Here is a 21534-nt window from a genome sequence, read left to right as displayed (position 1 = left end):
TCCTTCTACCTAGGATCATCTGTCTCTCTGGATAACTGTAATTCTTGCCTCCCTACAGCCTCTAGCGTGGCCAAAGTCTGGGGGACACAGCGATACATGCGATGGCTTTAAAGAAGAGGGATGAAATACACATTGGATTTCTCAACACTAAGGGCTTAAACACACCTTTCAAATGCCAAAATCTGATGCGGGACATGCAACGGCTGCAGGTACAGGTCATTTTGGTGCAGGAAACTCATTTTAAAAAAAATAAGGTCCCAGCTCTTAAGTTTAGAGGCTTTTCAGCAGTTTATACCAGCTCCCCCTACACTTCCAAGTCTAGGGGCACAATGATATTAATAGCTGATTCATTGAACTTTACTCCAACAGAGACGAGAGCGAACCCTATGGGTAGATTTAATATGGTAAAAGGGCTGATTAATAATGTTACATACACCTTCGCTTCAGCCTACCTCCCACCCACGGAACAACACAAAGCTTTAGTAGATATGTTACGGGCTCTTACAGAATTTGAGCAAGGTATACTTATATTTGGGGGGGACTTTAACATTGCACTGGAACCACTCGTAGATACTTCATCAGGGCCCTCCAGCATCTCATATAGAAAGCTAGAAATCTTTAAAAAACAACTCAGGGCCCACACTCTGATAGACACCTCGCAACTTATCAACCCCACGACCAGGGATTATACATTTTATTCCAAGTGCACAATGTTTACTCCAGGCTAGACCATATTTTTATACGCCACTCCGACGTCACACTCCTCAAAGACGCCAACATAGACATCATCTCATGGTCCAATCATTTTTTTTCTCTCCCTTTTCTGGAAAGCTAATAAATCAGTGACTGGGGTTCTAATGGAGAATTTGTTTGTTAACCTATTCAATGCTAATAGTAGGCTAATACGGCGCTTAGGCCTAACAATGGGCCTCACCTTCTGCTAGGCCATATATTAGTCAGGCGGGCCAAAGCTTGGGTTAGCCACCACTACAGCAGAGATAGCTGAAGTGTTCAGACAATTCTATATAAAACTTTATCAGCTACCCCAAACCCATACATTCGGCCCTACCTCTCCAGAGAAGATACAAGCATGTAGGAATAATGTTCGCAGCTCTAACATTCCCAGAATTGACAATGAGGCTCGTGAGATTCTAGACTCCCCGATATCTAGGGAAGAAATCACTCTAGCTTTGAAAACCACTAAAGCAGGCGCTGACGGTTTTACCATCTCCTACTATAAGGAGATGGAAAATTACCTCTCTCCCCTACTTCTAGCATTTAATTCTATATCTACTGGAACTACTCTCCCTAAAGAAGCACTTGAGGCACATGTCACGCTAATACAAAAAAAAGGCAAGGATCCTTTAGACCCAGGTAACTTCAGACCTATTTCCCTATTAAACACCGACACTAAATTATACGCCAAAGTGTTGTCTACGAGGCTAAATCAAATTCTTTCCCACCTGGTCCATCCGGAACAGGTCGTATTTGTTCCTGCTCGCGAGGCTAGGGACAATACCAACAGATTGTTTAGTATAATACAACATTCTAAGATCGTAGGCCATCCTTTCTAAAAAGCGTTCGACAGAGTAGACTGGAACTTTCTCCTTGCCACATTACAGGAATTTAATTTAGGCCCTAATGTTATAAAATGGGTTTCTAATTTGTACACTTGCCCGACTGCCAAACTGAAGATTAATGGTGATCTTTCAGAATCCTTTGATATTAGAAATGGCACATGACAGGGTTGCCCTTACTTTTTATTCTCACCTTGGAAAGCCTTCTCAATAAAGTTAGGGCCAACCCAGACATAAACGGATTACAAATTGGCCCTAGGGAGCATAAAATAGCTGCATACACAGACAATCTCATATTCTTTGTCAAAAATCCCAGGATCTCCCTGCCCAACTTACTCACAGAGTTCCAAACTTACAACAAATTTAACAATTTTAAGATAAACCTGTGGCTTTCAACATTTCCTATCCGCACGCTGATTACGCGGCTATCCTTATGGATACCACATGCTCACATAGTATACAGGGATAAAACAGATCATAAGCTAAGATATACATTAGAAACCTGGATGGAATGAACAAATCAGGTAACTGGATTAATGCGCCTCCTTTGCACACCCCAATTTTTGGCAATCCAGCATTTACCCCCGGTCTAAATTTATTTAGACTTTAGTTTATTTATAACTATAAAGGATGAAAGAGACAGCTACACTCAGGAGCCAGTTTTTTATACACCGGGAATCAACTAAAACAGATCTAATTCCTAATTCAAGAAATTTCAGACCTGGATAGATTCAAATACTGCCAGATCAGGCACTTTATCACTTCAATATTCCCAGCGCACACTCAACGACAAGAGCCTACAGAAATAGAGCAGGTTTGGGCCAGAGAAAAGGCTCCACCGAAAGCGATCTCCTTCTTTCATAAGACTATCTCAGAGCTTTCCCCACGCCCAGCTCTCTATTTTAAATCAAAATGGGAAACTGATTTAGCCACCACGATACCAATAGACACGTGGGACAAAATCACTCAGCTAATGCACACTTCATCTCCATGTACAAAACTGCAGGAACTTAATTATAAACTATACACAAAATGGTACAAATACCCCACTAAACTAGCAAAAATTTTCAGGACGGTCTCGCCTCTTTGTTGGAGATGTTAGGTCAATCAGGGAACTCTGTTACATATATTCTGGAGTTGCCCCATCTTAAAACCGTTTTGGGACGCCATACGAAATGTCATATTAGAGATTACCGGGACTAATAACAAAGAGGATCCCCTGGTAGCCTTACTTCATAATACGCAACTCTCATGTTCTACATACAAAAAATCATTAACACAAATATTATTGGACGCTGCTAAGGCGTTAATCCCACTGAAATGGAAACAAACCAATCCCCCAGTAATCAAAGATTGTTTTTATAAAGTGCTGTAAGTCTATAGATTTGAGCAGCTGAGACCTTCATCAGAGAAGGAAACGAGTAACTTCATTAAAAAATGGTTCTATTGGACCCAATACTTAAGCTCTGATCAATACCTGCAGCTCAACCAAACCTGATGTCAGATTCAGCAAAGGTGACCATCCTATGCTGTGATTTTTTGTAAGGCACTTTTTTGGTACCTTGAGAGCCAGCATATTCCATCTCACTAGCTTTCTCCAACGGACTTCGGCTGCACTTGCTCAGGTAAAGGGTTTGCTTTCGTTAATGGATGTATACTGAATTTCATGAGAATAATCATGGAAAGTTCTCCTCTTCTCCCACTCCCCACTACTTCCCTTCTAATCTTCCTCTACTTTTCCGATCTTCTCTATCCTTTCTGTTATATTTGTTTTAGACATTAGCTATTGATATACAGCAATATTCACTGGTTTCACTACTGCCAACTTATGTCAGCATGGTTATTATTGCCTTCCTACGCGACTTACCAGATATATCCCATCTGGAGGGTTGATAGTTGTATCGGAGAAATGTATCAGACATGATATTACATTCAACCTCAACCACCTCTCCCTTTCACTCAGGTAGATGTTATGGTATAGTAGGGCATCGGAGAGTGGTCAGAATGTAGATGCACCATAATGTTATGATATGTATTGCTGTGAAATGCTGACATACACTTATTCTCCTTTTTCTTTCTGTATTACGGACTGTGTGAAACCAATAAAAAATGTTATTTAAAAAAAATCCCTACAACAGGAGCTCCTACAAGTCAAACTGCAGAAATTCAGAAGAGATAATCATGACTACGAACGCGGTGAAGTATACACATGGAAGGATGTGAGATGATCACATCGCAAGCAGCGCGCCTCCTCTACAAACACTTCAGACAAATCAACCACACTCTGCATTGGATCACTCCTCACCACTCTCTTCACAGAATTCTGCTGGGGATTCTTTTTTGGAGGCAGGCCGCATACAAAGAAACGCAGGACATGAAGGGGACAGGGCAGAAATTCGCCATTACCCATCGAGCAAGCGCAGGGGTTCACATTACTATCACAGGTACTGTAAACACTGTTTTCAATTTAACTGCTTATGAACTATCTGCCAGCGAACTGTCTGTTTTAAACAAAGGTCTGGGTTTTGTCCCTATGCATACAACTGCACCGTTCTCGTTTTCAGTTGATTTATTTAAATTTGTGAGAACACTTAAGTTGAAAGCTTATTTTTGTGATAAAGAGACTACAGCACGTGAGGATAATTTTATGAGACAATTGAAAAACAAATTGGGCACTAAAAGCTTTGTTCCTCCAAATAATTACCAGACCATTGACACATTTGAAACTATGGTGACACTTGAAATGAATACAATTTTTGACACTAGAAATTTGAAACAGCATAGGAAGGGGGCACTGTAGTTCTAAACAAAGTTGATTACACCAATGAAGTGAAATGCCAATTAACCAATGACAAACATTACAAGAAATTGGAAATTGATCCCACACACAAATTTAAAAATGAATTAAATACATTTTTGAATGCATCTGTAATGGAAGGTGTTATAATTGAAGAAGTGTACCAACTTCTATATCAGCAATTTCCAAAAATACCATACCTGTATTTTCTTCCAAAAATTCATAAAAGTCTCAGTAATCCTCCTGGAAGGCCAATTGTTTTTAACGTATTCATACAATGTATTCCCTTTTTGACCACGTATGACACAAATAATAAGGTTATAAAACAGATTATTATTAAATATTGGTCTGTTTTACAATTGGACCCAAAATATGGCCAGTTATTTACAACCTCCTGTGTTCACATATAGAAGAGACTAGTGCATACGTGAACTAATAAAATCAAATGTTTCTAATACAAAACAATCATATAATGTGTTATCGAAACAAAATATGGGCACACATCCGTGTAGAAATTGTGGACACTGCAGTGGGATAATCCCAGGTAACATTGTTTTACACCCCCAACATGGTTCTAAACATGAGATTAAAAGCCATTTTACTTGTGATAGTAAAGAAGTCGTTTATTCTATCAAGTGTCCATGTGGGTTGGTCTACGTCGGCCAAACCAGTAGAGCCATAAAAGTGAGATTAAATGAACATAAATGTACTATACGTAACTACCAGCCTGCAGCTTCTGACACACAAATGAAACAAAACGGCCCTGTGAAAGAAAAAAAGAAAAAGAGACATTGTTGGCCAAACATTTCTTCATAAATTCTTGAAAAGGTTTCACATAAACAAGGGTATAATATCAAAAAGTTATTACTGCAACATGAATGTTATTGGATCTGGCTATTGCAGTCTAATGGTTGAATGAAGAATTTAACAGGGCATGTTATTTGTAATATGATTTTTAATACTACTGTCCAATTTTTTTAGATAACCAGGCGGCATGAATTTATCATCAGGGAAAAAAAATTATCTTTACTCCCTTCCCTTCATGTAGGGTAAGATAATTATCTAAATGGATATTTACTTTGTTGCCAGTTTGTCTGACATGTACTGTGATTCTATACACTTGATTGTGTTACATTTAATTCATTGTGGGTTACACGGAAGAAACAATGTTGCGCTCTTATTGCTTGTAAAGGAAGTATCTTCTTATCTCTAAGGAATTGAGGACTATTCCTGCGTGAAATATTCAACTAATAAAAAATATTTTCTATAAATATTTTTCAACAAAAATTTTTTTCAACAGAAATTTTCTATCAAATCTTTTCTACATGTTTTTAAAGCACTAAGGACCTTTTATATTCTATGGACTCTTGTGCAAATGATTGGATTCAGCTTGCGTCTAAGTTTTTTTTTATACGTTTTTTATAATTTGGGGTTTATCTGTATTCATTATGTTAATTTGAATCCCACATTTTTTGCGTCATGGGGTTGTTAAATTGTTTGTTCTTTCACAATTTTCTCATGCTTGACAAAGGGGTACATCCCCGAAATGTTGCACCTTTTTCTGCTAATAAAACGCAAGGGTATATCCCTGCTTGCACCTGCCTTGGAGTGCCAGTGAAATTCTTTTTTCTACTGTATTTTGGGAGGGTGCCGATCCCTCCTTCACCAGGCGTCTAAGATTGAAGGCCAGGGTGTGAGAGCGGTGCCTTTCTTCCAGGATTGTGAGGGAACAGTTTAGCGAATAATTCTGAATTTATTATAGTAAATGCAGCCCCTGAGTCAATCTCCATTTCACACTGATGGCCATGAATAAAGCAGTAATTTCAGAGTATTCAGGGCCCTTGCTGTTGACATGTCGGATATGATATAGCTGTTTAACCTCTGTTCCCATAGCTGCTCCATTTTTTGCTGGAAATTCCTTTTGTGAAAACTGTGTATAATCATTTCGCTTTTCCTGATTAATCCTTGCTTTGCAAACACGTATAGCATGGCTTTCTTTCTGCAGTAATGACAGGTAGCATTCCTAAGAGGACATGCAAAGCGCATGTGCTGACCACCACATCCTATACAAGGTGAAAATGATGATGCACCTTTTGAAAAATAGTCTTTTGGTTTGCTGTTTAGCAATTGTATGTCATCTACCTGATTGGAGATTATGGTGTGAACACGGGTTGTGGTGGAATGAATTTCCTTAGTATGTAAAAGTGCTGTTTCTGCTGCCAAGGCCTTTCCTGCACAGCTGCAAGGGTTAATGTAGGCTCAGCAAAAAGCCAGCACTGCAAGGCCTCATTCTGGATACCACAACTCTCCGAACTGGCAGTGCTCTGCAAAATGCCTTAATTCTGCAATATAGGTAGAAATTGTCTCATCTGATCTTTGATTTAGTTTGTGGAAGTGAAATCTCTGTATAATGACAGATGGAGAGGGAGTTGCTAACAACTCCTCATAAGTCTATGTTTTAGGAGAGGTAGGTGCAGTGAGTCAGCAAATAACTGCAAATGTTTTGGGGCCACAGATAGTCAGCAGCACTGCCCTTCTCTGCTCCGGGTTATCTATAGTGTTTGCTTCTAGACAGGGATAGGCGAATTTGACCCACCACAGGCGAAATGACGCCGATGCCCATTAAAGTCTATGGGCGTCAAAAAAATGTTGTCGTGCACCGAAATTTTTTTTTTGACGTGAGACACCATTCAAGTCTATGGGCGGCATTTATGCGGAGAAACATCCCTACTTCTAGAAAGTAGGAAAGTCTCTCTGCATATGAGTCCAAAGAAGCAGGGTCACTTACATCAAATTCCTCAATGCGTCCCAGGGCAGCCATGTCTGCAGTGGATTTGTAGTTTGTCCTGTGAGAGGTTCCCACACAGCAGAATTGTAATTCTCGTTTCCACAAAAAGGTGTTAGAAGAATTTACGGTGCGGGCACTACGGAGATATACACTTATGCACATTAATAATCCACTATGCGGGCACTATATTGAAGTACTTTGCGTGTTGGTCACATTGAATAGAGGGCAAAAATGCTTTTCACGATATCTTTATTAGTGTAACAGATTGTTTAATCAGTGTTTTTTTTGTTTTGTTAATGAGGCTTTTACACCTATAGGGTTAGATAGAAACTTGTGCCCTGACTATAAGATGCTAAGACAAATTCATAAAAGTGTCTGTAAACTCTTTCTTTCACTAAAAAATTAAAAGTGTCAGTTCAGTGGGAATTTAGGCGGATTTCTGTTTTTGAATATGGAGAAAGTATTTTACACCAGTTTACCACCACTTTTACTTCAAAAATGGGTTCTCTCCACTTTTGTGGATTCCCCCCTAAGTTGAATAGTCAATGTCTCCCTAATAAACATGCTAATCTTACCCATAAGGAGAAATGTGCCCTTACATCTCTGAAAGAAAATTACGCCATAGTGATACGGAAGGCAGATAAGGAGGGTGCAATAGTGGTTCCAGATAAATGTATGTACACCCAGGAGGCTTATAAACAATTAAATATGCCTGACCACTACAAAAGAATTTTGGCTGATCCTACACACGATTAAGAAACAGGTGGTTCAGTTGGTCATGAAATTTTGGGAGAATGGAATTATACCAAGTCACTTTAAAGACTTCCTATGTGTGGAGTACCCCCGTGTACAGGTTCTGTACCTGTTACCTAAAATTCATAAAAGTATGGTAAACCCACCAGGTAGATCAATTATGTCAGGGATAGGGTCAGTGTTGGATCCCTTATCTAAATTTGTGGATGTTTTTTACTGAGGGCTCAGGGTATTGCACCTGGTCCTCTTCCTTGTTGTGGTGAGTTACTATCTACTATTTAAAGAGCCCACCCTTAGATTTATTATGATGGTTTTTTTTTTTTACAATCAATAGCAAGTAATTTACCCACTTGCTTTAAAGATACCACTGACCTTTTAAAAAGATTGAATTCATTGAATAACTTGAACCCTAACACTGTATTATGCAAAGCCTCTATATCTCCATCCCACAGGAGATGGGTATTCAGTATGTAGAAGAATGCCTCTTGGAAATTAACCTACTGTACCGGTTAGTGTACTTTTTGATTGACTGCCTAACTATGGTATTAAAAAGAAAATATTTTTGCTTTTCAGGAGAATATTTCTAGCAAAAACAGAAACCGATTTCTCTAAAATCATAAAGTGCATTAGGCTCCATGCGGGGTTTTGTTAATATTTTAAGATGATACAGTAAAACATATTTTTCATATAAAAGCATGCTTTTGAATCTTTTTGAGAATCAAGCCATACCTCGGTTTGGTCACTAGAGGTCTACAACATGCCACAAATTGAGATTTACTTTATTTATGTCTGTATCCTAGGTTTTTGTATGTTTTGGTTTATCTCAGACTATACTTGGACACTATTAAAGACTTTTATGTAAAGGTTTTTCAAATGATTTAAAGTTGAATGGTTATTTTGCCTCAATATGTTAATGTTACACATTCACCAGTAAATTTCCTGAGATTTGCCTAACAACCAGTTCTGCTTAATTGACAGGAGTCAATTTCCTATTTTCTATTTCCTGTTTTGCTCCTTAAATATTTCAATGTGAACTGTTTGTATCACACTTGATAAAGAGCTTGTTGCTCGAAACATGTTGTGGCAATAAAACTCACTAGCAGCTAGTTCTTCTGTGGTCTGTGTCTTCCATTCTTCCTTCTTAACTTGAGGTGAGCAATCTAAGTACTGTCTATATTTTTGCTGATGATACTACATTATACTGACACTTTTCCAAAGAAATTGGACTTATTGTAACACTGGGCAAATGAGGTGTAATGTGTAGTGATATTATGCTTTTGCAGAAAGGCACCAGAAATTCGCCATGTGGTAACTTTCATGTGCAACAAAAAAGTTGCTTGTGAGACAAAAATATTGCATGTGATAAAAAATGTTGCACTGTAGAAGAAAATGACACCCATACACTTTAATTATTTTTTTTTTGCCATTTTGCAAATTTTAAAAAAACAAAAAAGAGTGAGCCAGGTCAGTAGGAAGATACTATATGCACCCGCAGGTTTGAAAAATAATTACCAAAAGACAAGAAAATATATTGGAAAGTTTGAGATAATTAGAGCCTTAAGTGTGGGGCACTAAGTCTCAAACCACCATGCAAACCAGTTCGGGTGTTATAGTAAAGTAAATACAAATAAATAAATAAACGCTTAAAACGTAACCTTTAATAAATATCATTAAAACCACATGGCCAAGCAATATAAAGGGCCATGCCCTCAGTGACAACAACACCACTACAAAGCGTGTAGACCCACTGCTTCAAAAAAGTATAGGCAGTGCAGGACATTAGCCTTAAAAAACAACAATTAAAAGCTGCATTAGGTGGTATACGGTGGAGTGACAAAAACGCCAATCATTAAGGCGATCTATAGAAGTTTTGAAGGAGGCCTAATAGCAACCATTTCACCCTCCCCTCAATTTTTCGTTCCCCAGAAGCCAATTCTGCCTACCTACGTTGGGAACGGATGGGAGCTTATCTCTCACCGTCCACCTATGCTGCCCAGGTGGACGATGAGAGATAAGCTCCCATCCGTTCCCAACTTTCCCATTCAGCTGTGCTATAATTACACAATTAAACAGTTCTTTTGGGTTGGAAAAACACAAAAGTCTATCAAGTTCATGGACTTCTGTCTTTCTTCAAACCAAAATTAGCTATGTAACAAAGTAATTATAGGACAGCTAGATGGGATAGAAACCTTAAGGATTGACCAGTGTGCAGTGAGCTCAGTTTATCTTTGTCACCTTCATGGGCCTTATGGTTTAGACACATTGCACTGTTCCCAAACTGGAATTTGGACCAGTTTTTTTGAATGTGTGAGCGCTACTTTTCTCTTTTGTCTGGTAGCCACACACCCTACACGTTCTATCTAGAGTACTGCTCTGTATCTTTTCTCATTTTGACTTTCAAGATCAAATTATAGGTGATCTTATCTAGCAGAATATAAAGGGTGTCTGAATCCTTGTAAGCTAAATAAAAGGCATCAATGGAGAAATAAAATGTTAATTAGTAGTTAAGCACTTATTAAAATACCTCAAAAATCAGGATAACATTAAGACTATATTAATTTCCATGCAAAAAATATAAAAAAATGTTCATTAATTATGAGCTACTCGTCCCATTCAGGAATAGGTGAATTAAGTCTTCAAGGGAAGAATGTACACATTACTTTCTGATTCTTTAAAGGATAAAATCACATCAATGCTACAAAGCAAAATAAAGTAGTATTATACATTTAAGCAGATACAATTACATTTAACCTCAAATCATTATGACTTGAAGTGGACATATACCCCTCTGTATTTTTTTTTAAATTTTACAAAGACATACAGTACCTGATTCTACACGCTTAATGAAAACTATCCTGGTTTCTTTGAGAAGAAACAGAATATTTCCATTAGGTTCACAGTTTGATGCAACCTCTAAACTTTATTGTATTACTTTATTCCACTTTTGAAGCAATACAACATGAAATTAAATAGGTACTACACCCAAAAACTATTTTTGCATAGTGAAAGAGAATGTTATTCTAAGAAATCTTCCATACATTCATTACAAATTTTCAGTTAATTCATACTTATATAAATGTAATTGCTACTGATCTGGAATCTTATGTTAACACACTACCGACTCCCAAAACTAGTTTGCAAGCCAACTGATTGAATCTTATTAAAAGACCAAGTGTTATTAGGCAAAAGGCAGAGGAACAATTAAAACCAGGGGTCCCCAAATTCCAGGCCTACTTGAACTGGGCCGAAGAGCCAAGTCCAAATTTGATGCAACAGTTGATGCCACCTCCTCCCTCTGGTCCTTGAAAAAAATGAGTTGGGGCAAAAAAGTTGGGGGCTGCTGATTTAAACTGAATATTCTATGACAGTGTAGTCTTCTGTATCTTATTTTCATTACACAGAAGGAAAACAAATAACCTTCTCTCTTTCTTAAGATATTCACCAGTCCTTTGTTCAATCACATGAATCTTGAAATGGGACGAGAATCCATGATGTGAGTTAGTAGTTTATCAGAATGATGGATGTAGATTCCTAATACCAAGGTGGGATCATACAAATCCTTTCGATTTTTTTCTTTGATGCCATCTTCTATAACATTTTTTGGGCCAACTTCTTTTGATATAAAATATGTAATACAATATTTTTTAAGAGATAAAAAGTTATAATGTATATAATGAAGAAGAAGGAACAAGGAAAACACGATTATTGTAGAGACGTTGCAAAAATGCTTACTTACTTTTGGCTTTTTCTTGATCTTTTTCACATTAGTTGTTGCCAAACTTTCACGTTCATTGACAAAATGTTCAGGAAGATGCGGCTGCAAGCTGGTCATTTGTGGTAGTCTGAAATTAACATGACAGAAAATGTACTGAAAGTAGGAAAGTGGTTTATTTTTTATGTCATATATTAGCATAATTAAGTTTCTCTTAATCATGAATAAACATTGGTTTAAAGTAAATAATAGTAGTTTAAGGGAATTTATAGTCATAATAAAAATGCTAACTTGCTCTGTGAGCATTTTCACAGAACATTGTCAATGTTTCAATGGTAAGCGAGTGAGAACCTCATGTCTAAATTACACTGCTGACTAGATTTGATAATTAGAGAGTGAGGACTGCTAATTCAGTGGAAAGCAGCTCCAACTCTCCATTAGGAACAATATGCAAAACAAAACTCTTTGTAGACAGCACCTGCATATTACATTAACCCTCAAACGTTTACTTTTAAGGAAAAAGCATATTCTGTGATTGGTGGATGTGCAGTGTCCGTTAGCAAAATTAGGATGTTGGCCTGAGTTCCAGTGCCTAGGGCAGCACCCAACCAAAATACAATTCTGAGTAGGTTCACTGTCCAAAAAATTTGTAAAGTAAAAAGAACTGAGACAATATGAAACACTATAAAGTCTAGTGATCTCTGTCCACATAATAGTATTCATTACTGTTCCATTTGTTCCCCTATATTTCCATTCATATACAATTTTCTAAATGGTAAGTAAGGCCTTCTGCATGGATAAATTTTGTTTGTGTGTATAGTATTAGTATGGGACTAGCACTAGCAAAATCTGCTCTCTATATCATTTTCACAAGGATGTGATTTTTAGGCGACAACTCAGTCTGGAACTGTCCAGTTAGAGGGGTGGTCTAGGAATTATGAAAAGGGTCGTAGGCTAAAGATGGTCACCTTTGAGAAGATATCAATATACAAAACACCTTGCATTTCAAGGTGTCTCAAATACTTTGTTTCTGGTTCAGATGTTACTAACAATTGCTTTTTCTTAATTTTTTGTTATTCCAATTTCATTATTCATTGGCACAGTTTGATTATCATTCATGGCATTTATGTCTGCTGAGAAAATTGAGTCTTAAGCTTGTTTTTTATCTTCAGTTTCTTTTTTGTGAAATATTGACAATGTTTTCCTCAATAAGACGGTCCTCGTCATTATAATCCTTGGGAATCCGCTCATCTTTCCAGACATCTTTCTTTTTGCGAGTTTTAACTAGTGATGGGCGTTTTTTGGATGCTGGTGCAATTTTGCAAAAAAACGGACGCCGCGTCAAAAACGAGACGGCAGCGCCGTTTCGTGAATTTTTCGTCATTTCGCGAATTTCGCTGGAAATTTGCTAATCTTTCGGCAAAGCGAAACGCCCCAAATTCTCCCATCACTAGTTTTAACTTTCTGCTATTCAGAGTTAGAAACGTGGTACAAGGTCTAAGCTTTCATCGAGTGTTTCATTAATAATTACAGCCTCTGACAGCTTGGACTCTCTTCCTTGGACTCTTGGACTCTTTTCCTATGCATTGTACATGTTTATGATTGTTTAATTTGCCCTATTCTTCAATAGATCAAGCTTACCCTGAAATGACTCAAGCTAAAGAAACAAAGAACGCTAAGTTACATTTCTCATTCTTACTTGAAATGAATCAATAGATGCAAATTTAACAAACTCACTGTATTATCAGTGTCTCCTATGGAAAAGGATATTTCTGAATGGATGCTACATTAACTACTCATCAGCATTTTTAAGATGTCTTAATACCTCAAATGGACAGTGCATATAAGGTCAAAAATGTGTGTGCTTTGGTCAATGTGCAGAAAAAAAACATCTAATGGAAGTAAGACAAACCAGCAGTAATATAACAAGGAGGAAAATGGAGCACATGTCTGGATTCTCTGGCACTAATAACTAAAAAAAGCAAAAATCCCTGGGTGGTGGTGGTATGAAAGTTGAGTTGGTTACCTTTCTTGGCAATATACTGTAAAACACTGAATAAGTCTAACCTTTAATTGCTACACAAATATCAACTTTTATGTTTCTATATTTCCAAAGGTGCAAACCACTATATTTTCTTTAGCAACTGTTTTCTTCTTGCGGGACTTGTTTTTGGTAATTGGTAATCCAGCGTAGCTCTGGAAAACCTCCTCAAACTGTGCCTTGGTCCTTTTAGGCTGTTTTTCTGTGGTCCCACCAATTATACTGTAATGGCTAGTATATTTCCCTGATTTTATACCAATTTTTTCTGGTCCCCTGAAAAATGTAAAATGTTCGACTGTAGGAATATTAATCCTATTGACTTTTATAGCATAGTAACATAGTAAGTTAGGTTGAAAAAAGACACATGTCCATCAAGTTCAACCTGTTAAGAATATATATAAAACTTGCCTAACTGCTAGTTGATACAGAGGATGGGAAAACATTTGAAGCCTCTCCAATTTGCCTCAGAGGGGGAAAAATATCTTCCTGACTCGTCAGAAACTTTTACTTGGCGAAGTTTGGCATTAAAGGGGTTGCTTTTAAACATCTCAACATGTATAGCTTTTAAGAAATATAGGAAAACCACAAAATTTTACACATAGGTATAGGGGTGTTTTTTTCAAATGTTCTATATTTTTATATGAATGTGACTATATTTTTATATGAATGTGACCAATTTTCAAACAAGTCCTAAAAGTAGATGAAGAAAACCTATTTAAACAAATATTATATTTGGCCATGTGTTTATTGAAAAAAAATTATCCAATAACATATCTGAGTGTAGCAAAAGTGAGTCCTTAGTATTATCATATAATTTGAAGTTGAAATCAGGCAATTTGCCGGCGTCAGAGAATAAAAAAAAAAACCTTTGATACCGGCGAATTTTCGTGGCAAATTAGCGATTTTATTTGCCCATCACTAATGACAAGCAGGTGTGAATGAGAGACCCTGGGATCCAGCAAAAGCTTGATCACACACAACACATTTGAGCATGTGTATCATGGCTTGAACAAAGGAGGCGTCTGAGGACCTCATAAAAAGAGTTGTTAATGCCCATAAAGCTGGAAAATGTTCCATACTATCTCCAAAGAGTTGACCCAGAAGTGGTCAACAATCAAAGATAACTTCAACTGCAACAGTCTAATAGTCCGAGAGGTTACAAAGGAACCCATGGTAATTTCTAAGCAATGAAAGGACTGTCTCAAATTGGCGAATGTTGGAGTCCAACATCAGAAGAACACTGAACAGCAATGGTGTGTATGGCAGGGTATCAAGGAGAAAGCCACTGCTCTCCCCCAAAAATATTCTTAAATGTCTACAGTTAGCTAAAGATCATGTGAAAAATCCAGAAGGATACTGGAAGAATGTTTTGTGAACGTATGAATCTAAAATAGAACTTTTTGGTTTAAATGGGAGTGTTACATTTGGAGAAAGAAAAACACTGAATTCTTAATCTACCTTTAGGACATTTTTGGAAATCAGTCGATGTTTTAGGTTACATTCATATAAAAATACAGAAAATGTACATATTCAAATAGGTATATACAGATTAATCAGATATGCATTGCTAGTTTCACATTCATCCACAAGAGGTCAGAATACGATGTACAAATTGTGTGTAAAGTAGCTTGACAAAAGACCTGAAAAATTGCTCTGAACATATGGTCCAATATAATGATGATATTCCAGATGAACAACATGTTTTAAAAAATGACGAGCTCAGCCTAGCACATATGTATTCAAAGCTGAAAGCAAATTAATATGCATGCTAATTTTTGTGAAGTCAGAGGTGTTGATAAATGTGGAATAAATCAAACTATGCTTTGTTTGCAGGAGATCCGTAACCTAGAGCAAGCAGGCTGTCAAAATCTCCTGAAAAAAAAGAGAGTATAAAGTTAGTAAATATACCAACTAAAGAAAGCATGTCAGATTCAATTGTTCATTTATCCCTTAGGGTATGTACTCTCTAAACATTGAATCCAGCATGCTTCTCTTTGCTACAGCAAGGTATTACGATAACCCCAACCAAGTGGTTTGGGTACAACCTCTCAATTGACAAACTTTGTGTTTTGCATTAGCTAAATGACTGGATATGGGGGTGTCAGTGTATGTGTCAACGAATAGCATTTGTATGCTATACATATAGCAATACATGTAGCAAAGTATCTTAGTTTTATTTCTTTTCCTGTTGTTGAATGATTGATATCGGCTCCTTTCATAATAGAGTTACAACAATTACAAGCTCATACATGGGAATGTGCCTATTTTTGGTGTATCTTTAAACAATCCTCCTTTGCTGTCAGAACACAAAGTAGGGCACAATATATCATGCAAGGTTCTGCCTCTTTTATAAAATAGGGTGGTTTGGAAAAAAACTGACCCATAAGTAGATTCCAGCTTCAATATTGGTCAATGCTTCTTACTATTTTCTCAATATCGTATTTACTGACAAAAGTTAGCCTATCACTATCACTGGTTCTTTGTTTAGGGCATAGTAAGTCCTGGCATTTTATTGTTTAAATGTCCTTTCTTATTGTAGAAAGCTTATCCTTAGGGTATCCCCCTTTGCATGAACCTCTTAGTTAGTTCCTTGGCTGCTTCTTTATAAGCAGCATCTGTGGATGCAATATTTATAGTCCTCATATATTGACCCTTGGGCATGGCATTTACTGTTTGTGTGCTATGGAAACTTTTCTTGTGAAGGAGATTATTTCTATCCATCACTTTATGGTAGAGGTTTGTGCTAATTACATTATTTTTCAATTTTATGCTGATGTCTATGAAATGAATCTCATAATCAGAGATATTATGAATTGAATTGTTTGATGTGACCCAACATTCACCATTTCCTCAAATATTTCCACCAGTCCTTCTTAATAGGAATGAGTGGCAGACATGGAGGCATGTAACAAACTCGTAGAGGCTCTTAATTTTGCAAACGCATGCCATTTACCAAGACTCTGTATACATTTCAGAAGGTGAAGGTGATGCAACTTAATAGGCTGAGGGAAGCATGACATGGTGCTGCAACTCTTCAACCAAATCCTCAGGAAGCCCTCAACACATGTTGTGGGGGCTTGAGGCCCAGGGGCTTACCAAACGACAAGCTTAGAGACATTATGTGCTGCCCGACCCACTTCCCAGACAAAGAGACTATTCTGCAAACAGCGAGGAGCCAAAAATCTGTTTCATTCCTGAATGCAGAATTGATACTTCTACAAGATTTATCCTGGTAAAAACGCTATTTGGAGCTCTACAGGCCAAAGGAATTACCTTTTTGTGGAGATTTAATTTAGCATTCAAGTGACTAATGAAGGAAAAAACGTATTCTCTGATGTCCCCAGAGGACATGCTTTTGCCAAGCCTGCAACATCAACAAACCAGATCTCACTGAATGAGCTTTTTTTCCCCAGACACCACAAGTTTCATTCTCTCTCAAAGGGGCTTTTTTCTCTTTTCTATTCTGAAAATCAAGAGAAGTAAACAAAAGATGACCCCGGAAAAGACAAACACACATGGGTCATGAATCCATTCGAGAACAGCAGGACAGAAAGATCCCTGATAAGTACTGATTTTGCTGATAACTTTATTATTATATCTGTTTATCTGATGATAAAAATTGTTAGCTTTAGTACATAGAGTCCACACTATCCGTACTCCACCCCCTCAGGGGCACAGACTTGTTCTCTCATCTACAGTAAGCCTACTTAGACCTTTGAAAAAACCCCATTGGTAAACCAATGTACAGTATTAGTTATGGAATGTTTTATTAGTTGTATTAAACTGCACAGTATAGGTTCAACAAGCTAAAGTTCATACAAAGAAATGGTGTTGTGTATGAACAAGTTAACTTGTTCATTCATGTAAAATTTGAAAAATAGACAACGTGTACTGACAAGTAAGAAATCCGGTACATTACCATGTCTTAGTTGTGTGTGCTGCTCTTCCATTATGAAGGGAGATTTTGTTAACCATCCCACACAAGGGAGTAATATTAAAGTTTTAAAGTTTTTTTTTATATGCACTTCCAGTAATGTTATTTATTTGGTCAAATGCCCCTTTGGCAAGGCTTACATAGGCCAAACTAAAAAAATGAACATAAGGGCAATATCAGAAACCTTAAACCTAAAACAGCAACATCTTTGTCGAGACATTTCTTTGAAATGGGACACAACCCCATGCAGTTAAGATGGATGGTGCTTGAACATGTACAGTTACCACAAGCGGGAAACATTTGTAAACTATTACACCAAAGGGAGGCATTTTGGATAAAAAATTTTAATACAATCAGTGTCGGACTGGGGTCCTGGGCCAACTGGGACTGCTACCTCAGGGGCCCCCACACAGTGTCCGACTGGGACACCAGGGGCCCACCCAAAAACCTTAGACCAGGGGCCCACTCTCAGTACTATTATTCTTCCTCTCCTCACTCAGCCTCTATTCTCCCAGGGGCAAATTCACTAATGGATGAAGCACCTAACGCTAGCGTTAATTCGCTAGCGTAGCGCATTTTCGTTAATTTGCCGATTCACTAACGGACGCTGGCGTAAATTCGCTAGTGTTACTTCGCACCCTTACGCCTGCCGAATTTGTGCAATGGACGTAACTACGCAAATTCACTAAAGTTCGCATGCGAAGTGCAATAGAGTAGATAGGGATTGCTTCCAAAAGAGTTAAAAAAAAAGTCCCAAAAAATTCTGGCATTTTTTCTTTTTTTATGGGAGATAGGCTGAAAAAGATCGAAAAACTTTTTGGGGCTACCCTCCTTCCCCCCTACATTTCCTAATTCATGGCACCTTAACTATACAGAGGGCACATGTGTAGGGCAAATAAAAATTTTATTTGCTGTTTTGAAGGCTTGTGTAGTGATGCTTCATATACCTCCATTGTAACTTCAATTTGGCGCTGTATGCAAATTAAGCATCACTAGCGTAACTTCGCTTTGCTTGGCGAATTAACGCTTGCGCAACTTCGCAACCTTATGCTTCCCCTGAGCGCAACTTCGGATTTTAGTGAATTTGCGTAGCGATGGCAAAAATATGCCCGGCGAAGTGCGGCGAAGCGGACTACAAATTTTAGCCCCCTAGTCTCTTTTCTTTACATACTATCCTCTATTAATCCATCTATTTAGCTTCTTTGTTCTCATAAAAATTAATAATGACAATGAAATAGGCCAAATGTTTATAATTAGGAGGGCCCATTGACACCTGGGCCCACCGGGAATTTTCCTGGTATCCTGGTGGGCCAGTCCGACACTGAATACAATGATACTGGAGGGCCTAAATGATTAATGGAGTGTAAAATGCTTTTTGTAAGGTTGTTAGTGCCTATTTTACTTATAATGACTAAGAAACAGGTAGACGGCACTTCTGGAATAGGTTTTATTGGGGTTGCTGCTGTAACACCTAACGCGTTTCGGGAACGAATCCCTTAATCATAGGTAACCATTCATTCACAACAGCTGTGTTTTATACATGGAGTAACAGTGACCCCTAGTGGGCTCAGTAAAATCACTTCTTTATTTAAATATATATAAAAACATTTGTACTTAGTAATGCTGTTAAAAAAGGGGGGTTAAAAACCAAACAAACCGCAGACATGGGTATCTCATTAAGGGTTGTCCTATTAAATATAGTACGATTCTCTTGTTGTAGTCATAAATGTTATAAGTGTTTTAGATGTTTTTAATGTTTTTAATGTTTTTAATGTTTTTAAAGTTTTAGAGGTGTAGATGGAGGAGTGGGGAGGGGGGGGGGAAGAAAAATAATGGATCACTTCCCTGGATAGTGCCTAACATATGGACTCTTCTAGATAAGGCCCTACTTTTTTTCTTTTAGAAGGATCCAAATAATATTCTAGTATAGATAACTAATATCATGTCTAAAATTTAGACCGTTCGGTATTCTGGTATCTAATTTAAGGATCCAGAAAGCCTCTCTGAGGTTTAATCTATGAATGGCATCCCCTCCTCTGGTCGGAGTTTTTACTTTTTCAATTACCTTAACTCTTAAATCTTTTATCCCATTTGGAGAGCATACTTTGAAATGTCTACCGACCGGGGTTGTCTCCTCCTTGTTGGTTATGTTCCTGATATGCTCCCTTATTCTCTCTTTCAGTGTGCGTGATGTACGGCCAACATATTGTTTGTTGCAATAATTGCATTCAAGCAGATACACGACATTTTTGGTATTTGTAAAACCCTCTCTGTTTAAACACCTGTCCTGTTCTATTAGATTTAAAATCTGGACCCATCGAGATGACTTGACACGTCTTACATGTTACGGCCCCACATCTATATGTACCTTTCACTGTTAACCAATTATCAGCGACATTAGATGGAACTGATGAAACTTGACTGGGGGCCAACATTTTACCTAGAGTGGGGGCCTTTCTTGGGACAAATTTTATATCGGTTTGGGCCAAAATTTCTGACACTTTAGTATCTCCTTCTAGTATCGGTAAATATTTCTTGACAATTTTACAAACTTGTCTATATTCCTCACTATAGTCAGTGACAAAGAACAACTTTTGTTGTTGGTTGCTCCTCTCTATACCGTCTATCACTGGGTGGGTCACATTCCTTTTTCCTCTTCTCTCACTTTTCAGCGCAGGTGCTGTTCTCGCTCTCTCGTATGCGGTTTTAATAAGTTGACTGGGGTATCCTCTATCTTTCAATCTATCCCCCAACTGTTTTGATTGGAAATCGAAAGTGGCATCCTGACTACAGTTTCTACGGAACCTGACAAACTGGCTATACGGAATACTGTTTAGGGTGTGTTTCGGGTGACAGCTGTTATATTTTAGGATAGTGTTACCTGCCGTTGGTTTCCTAAAAATTTCCGTATCGATCATTTTAGTGCATGAATTCCCTTCTAAGGTAAGATCCAGAAAGCTAATTTTCTCCTTGTGATATTCAAGTGATAATTGAAGGTTATAGTTGTTGGTATTGAGGTATCGATGAAAATCATCAATTAAACCCAAAGGGCCGCTCCATATGAACAGCAGGTCATCGATATACCTTCCATAGCACACTATGTGATGCCGAAAGGGGTTAGCACATCCAAAGACTGCTCCCACCGACCCATGTAGAGGTTGGCATATGAGGGGGCAAAGGACGCCCCCATGGCAGTGCCGCGTCTCTGGAGGTAGTAACCCCCATCGAAGTGAAAGAAGTTGTGTGTTAATAAGAATTCCAAAACCAATAAATTAAAGTGAATGAAATCTTGTGTGTAAGCGTGTGATTCTTGCAGAGTGTCTGAAATGGCCTGAATGCCCATATGGTGTGGAATCATGGAGTATAAAGATTTAACATCCATGGAAATCCAGTGATATGTATCAGACCATGTGATAGTGGATAGTTTCTCAATAAGGTGCCCTGTATCCCTTATATAAGAGCCCAAAAGTGGAACAAGGGGTCTTAAATTTAAGTCAAGCCAGTCAGAAAGTCCCTCATTAGCAGATCCGATACTGGCAACTATGGGTCTACCCTCTGGGTTTTGGATGGATTTATGTATCTTTGGGAGATGGTGGAAAATAGGGATGGTTGGAGTACGCCTAACCAAATAGTCCCAGTCACGTCTATCCACCACTCCCAAAGAGGTGCCATAGGAAACCAATTCCTCAATAGCTTTCAGAAATTTATCTTGTGGATTGAAAGAAAGGTGGGAATAGGTTTCTGTATCATTCAGCTGTCGCTTAGCCTCTGCTATATAGTCGGTGGTATTCAAAACCACAACGCTGCCACCCTTGTCCGCCTGACGTATAGTGATGTCAGAGGCTGCTTTCAATGACTCGATGGCTTTCCGTTCCTCAAGGGAGATGTTCCATTTATTACACTGGGGAACCCTTGTATTAAGTTTCTTAAGG

At 37.9% G+C, this 21534-nt stretch overlaps 1 pseudogene; it reads right to left on the bottom strand.

Annotated features, from left to right (window-relative positions):
- Positions 1–20520, bottom strand: part of LOC108717418 — a 111943-nt pseudogene extending 91423 nt beyond the window's left edge.
- Positions 20521–21534: the final 1014 nt, after the last annotated feature.

Source organism: Xenopus laevis, chromosome 5S (assembly GCF_017654675.1).
Source record: "Xenopus laevis strain J_2021 chromosome 5S, Xenopus_laevis_v10.1, whole genome shotgun sequence".
Taxonomy (NCBI): Eukaryota; Metazoa; Chordata; class Amphibia; order Anura; family Pipidae; genus Xenopus; species Xenopus laevis.
The sequence above is the reverse complement of the archived record's forward strand: the minus strand, read 5'-3'. Positions and strand labels throughout refer to the sequence as shown.